Here is a 5,000-nt window from a genome sequence, read left to right as displayed (position 1 = left end):
GTACTGTCTGAGACTTGAAGAGCAATAAGGTTTTTTCTCTAAGGCTTAAATGAAAAGCTCGGAGATGATACTGAAGAGCTGAAGACCTGATGAGCCATGTTGGGTATATTTTAAGGCTTAGAAAAGTGCCATTGTAAGTCTCAAGTCCAATGGTAAGCCTGCTTGGTGTGCTGTTAAGGCTTAAAAAGTATGATTGGGTGTTATCAGTACAGCTTGTGGAAGGTTTGATGGATCGAGGACTTAAAGAAAAGTTTTTATTCACTTATTTGTGCATTTAGCTACTTATTCAGAGTTAAAGAAGAGGTAATGTAATGTCTTATGATACTGAGAGGAGCTTCTGTGTTCTGTTGGAGACCCCAAAAAGAACAGTTATCTTTTCATACAAGATCTGTTGTCTTGTCAGAATTGTTATGCCAAGAAAAAAGTTACATCCTTGTGGTTGAACATGGATGTGTGCCAGTAAATATAAATTTCAAAAGAGGTGCTGTCTTGTCAAGATAAGGATGCTGTATTGTAAAAAAAAAAAAAAAAAAAAAGAAAAGGCTTATCATTAAGGTTAGATGAGGTGAGGTTAAGGTTGTTTGTTAACTTCAGGCTATTGTCTTCTCAAATTAAGGTTCTTATCCTGCTGAAAAGGATGCTTATTTGTCATATTTGGATTCACTTCCTAAAATGATGCTGTTGTAAATAAAAAAAAGCGGAACTATCTCATAAAGAGCTCTTGTTTTGTCATTTTATCTAAAAAATGTGAATAAAAAGACCTGTTGTGTCGCAAAGAATTGTTATTTAAAACGAGTGAGTTGTCTTGTAGAAAGTAGGCTGAAGAGGGAACTGTTTTATGGTCAGTAAAGGACTGCATGTCATCACTCCGCTTCAACACATCATCCTAAAGGTCAACCCCGGAAGAAGACGTGTAATATGCTGTACTCTTCCTCCTCCTCCTCCTCCTTCTTCTTCTCTTCTTCCTCCTCATCCCATTCTTCTTCTTTTAAGTCTTTCTATTCTTCTTCTTCGTCTTCTTGTTGTTGTTGTTGTTGTTGTTGTTGTTGTTGTTCTTCTTCTTCTTCTTCCCATTTCATCTTTTTTCCTTTCTTTTCTTCTTTTTCTTCTTCCCTTTTCCTTCTTCCTCTTCTTCTTCTTCTTCTTCTTCTTCTTCTTCTTCTTCTTCTTCTTCTTCTTCTTCTTCTTCTTCTTCATCAACTTATTATTATTATTATTATTATTATTATTATTATTATTATTATTATTATTATCATTGTTATTATTATTATCATTATAATAATAATAATTATTATTATTATTATTATTATTATTATTATTATTATTATTATTATTATTATTATTATTATTATTATTATTATTATTATTATTATTATTATTATTATCATTACTATTATTATTATTATTATTACTATTATTATTATTATTATTGTTATTATTCATGTTCTTCATCTTCTTGTTCTTGTTCTTGTTCTTCTTCTTCTTCTTCTTCTTCTTCTTCTTCTTCTTCTTCTTCTTCTTTTCGAAAAGAAAACGGGCGTATGACATTTCGTTGTCTTACATTTATTTGCATTTTTCAACATCCGAATACCACACGACAATCAGATGTGGAGAAAGAGAGAGAGAGAGAGAGAGAGAGAGAGAGAGAGAGAGAGAGAGAGAGAGAGAGAGAGAGAGAGAGAGAGAGAGAGAGAGAGAGAGAGAGAGAGAGAGAGATACTGTTCGACCACCTTTATATAAAATGAGAGAAAAAAAAGAAAGAAAAACATACTGCTGTCACAGAAAATAAAAAAAAAAGAAAGACGAGTGAAAGTGAGAATAAATTAATGAGGTGTTAAAGATGCAAAACTCACGTAATCTTTCTTATTCCTCTCTTCTCTTTTTTATTCCCACTTTTTTATCCATTTATATACGCTCTTTCTTCCCTTTCCTTTCTCTCTTTTCTGCTCTCTCGCTTTTCATCTCTTTCATCTCATACTGATTCCTTCTCTTCCCTTTTTTATTCCCGCTTTTTTTCCCATTTATACTTCCTCTCTTCTCTTTCCTCTCTCTTTTTTCTGCTCTCTCACTTTTCATCTCTTTCATCTTATACTGATCCCCGTCATTTTCTCTTCATTTCTCTTTTTTTTTCGTCTTCTCTCCTTTATTTATTCACATTTTTGTTCATTTATACTCCCTCTCTTCCCTTTCCTCTCTCTTTTTTCTATCCTCCCGCTTTTCATCTCTTTCATCTTGTACTGATTCCTTTCATTTTTTCTTCGTTTCTCTTTTTTTTCGTCTTCTTTCCTATATTTATTCACACGTTGTCTACTTATTCGCTCTGTCTTCCCTTTCCTCTCTCTTTTTTCTATTCTCCCACTTTTCATCTATTTCATCTCATACTGATCCCCTTCATTTTGTTTCCATTTCTCTCGTATTTACCTTCCTTTTCTCCTTTTCTCTCTGTCCACATATTTCTCCTCTCTGGTGGTTACTGTGTGGGGTGTGTAGGATAGGTAAGGAAGGTTTGCGTAGTGAAGTATTGACTTTCTTTACTTTGGGGTTCATTTTCTCGTGTTCTCCTTTCATACGTAGGGAAAACCGTGCGATTAGTGGGAGAGTGTGTGATTTGGTGGTCACTGTTCTGGTGTGTAGGATAAGTAAGGGACTGTTTGCTGGGTGAAGTATTGGTTTTATTTTGTTTTCCTTCTTTTTTCTCTTTTCTTCTTCTTATTTTACTCTTTTGATCTCGTCTTTCATTTCACACTGATTCGTGTCATATTTTCTCTTCATTTCTCTTTTGTTTTTCTTCTTCTCTTTCTTTTCACACTATTTTCATCTCTCTCTCTCTTTTATTCTTCTTTGTTTTCTTCTCTTGCTTTTTCATCTCTTTCATTTCAAACTAATTTCTGTATTTTTTCTTCATTTTTCTCGTTTTTTTCTTCTTTTTATTTCTTTTCACACAATTCTCATCTCTCTTTTATTCCTTTTTTAACCCTTTCACTTTTCATCTCTTTCATTTTATACTGATCCCTGTCATTTTCCTTTCCTTTATCTCGTTTTCTTTTCTTTCTCTTTTCGCAAAATTTTCTTTTCTCCTTTATTCCTCTTTTTCTTACTTTCTCGCTTTTCATCTCTTTCATTTTGCGCTGATTGCTGCCATTTTCTCTTCGTTTCTCTCTTTTCAAACAGTGTTCTTTCCTTTAATTCTTTTTTTTTTCATTCTTTTCCCTCGTTTTTTCTTCTTCTCCTTCATAGCACAAAGATAACAAGTGTAGCTAATATAAAACATCAGATTAAGTCCCTTTCATTCCTCTATTCCTTTGCCTTTCCAGTTTTTTCCCCATTCTCCTTCCCCTCGTCACTTCAGAATCTAACACTTATCCCATTCCTATCCCCTTCACTACACCACCTATCCATTTTTCAACCTTTTCCTTATTCCCCCTATTCTTTTCCTTTTTCCCTCTCTCCCTTAAAAAACACAATTTTTCTCCCCACCTTCTCTATAGCATTTTGTCCTCTTCTCCTTTCCCTATCATTATTTCATCCAATTTTTCTTTTTTCTATCTTCCTCCCTTTGCTTCCTCATCAATGTCCGACTCTTGCCACGTTCATCGCTTCGCCTTCCTCCACAGACATTTCCGTCAATATTAATTAAGGTGTAGCGAGGGACAGGTGTGGAATAAGGTGACTTCTCCCATACCCCTCCCTACCCCCAATACCACCCCCTCGTGTCCCCCGCCCACTCCCTCCCACCACCAGTAGAGTGTCCCGTGTCCAGTTCTTCATGTGGCATTTCTTCACCGCCTCTAATTAATGGACACGTGAGAAAAAAAAAGGTGAAAAAAATAAATGAAAGGGAAAGTTGTATATCAGTTGATTAAGGAGGGAGAAATTTGGAAGGCCTAAAGAGAGAGAGAGAGAGAGAGAGAGAGAGAGAGAGAGAGAGAGAGAGAGAGAGAGAGAGAGAGAGAGAGAGATTGAGATTGAGATTTTCTTTTCTGCGGGTGTGGGAGATGTGGTGACGTTGCTGGAATGAGCGTGAGAGACAGTAACTGCCACAGTAAACCTAATGTCTTTTCCCTGCCACTGGTTACTTGACTGGTCCAGTGTCGCCTTTTCCTGTGTGAAGATTTTCTTCCGCTGGCATTGTAGATGCAAATGTCAGGGTGAAAGGTAAAGAATTATTTATTTACTTTTAATTATTTTGTTAGAGTGATCTTTCAGTTAAGGGGCAGTATTTTTTTTTTCAGTATACTGAAGTTTAGTTTTCCTGAAAAGCAAAAGTGATAGTTTTCTTTGATGAAAATCAGGAAGACTTGATCACTAATATTCGTATGAAAAATATTATAAGTAGATTAATAAATAGAGAGCAGCATAACTATCACCAGTATATCATCAGCGGCAACAGAAGAAGCAGCTGCAGCACCACCAACAACAATAACAACAACAACAACAACATCTTATTTCAAGGGATTTTAGTGAAACTTTTGCTTCTGCCATAATCATATTAAAAGCGATTGATAGAGTTTGGCACAAAGCTTTGATTTCTATACTACTTTCCTTTATCTTCTATCCTTCCCTCTGTAACATTATTTTAAGTTTCCCTTCTGACTGTCCGATCGCTGTTGTGGTAGACGGCCACTGTTGTTCTCCTAAGTTTGTTGACAGTGATGTTCCTCAGAGTTCTGTATTGTCACCCACTCTCTTCCAATTATTCATCAGTGATCTTCTAAGCCAGGCTTCTTTTCCTAACCATTCCAATGCTGGTAGTAGATAGATAGATTTTGGTAACGTCCAAATCATCAGAAAATAAACAGATCAAAGAGGGTCTCCATAGAACGCATGACTTCTGATTTTTTTTCGGATTTGTAATTGGAGCAGAACAAACTTGGTATTGTTCAATGCATCAAAAACTAAATTTCTCCATCTATTAACTTGACATAACCTTCCAGACAACTATCCTCGCTTCTTCAATGACACTTACTTATCTCCTTTTTCAACACTGAATATCCTCAGTC

Source organism: Portunus trituberculatus, chromosome 33 (assembly GCF_017591435.1).
Source record: "Portunus trituberculatus isolate SZX2019 chromosome 33, ASM1759143v1, whole genome shotgun sequence".
NCBI classification, from domain to species: Eukaryota; Metazoa; Arthropoda; class Malacostraca; order Decapoda; family Portunidae; genus Portunus; species Portunus trituberculatus.
The sequence above is the reverse complement of the archived record's forward strand: the minus strand, read 5'-3'. Positions refer to the sequence as shown.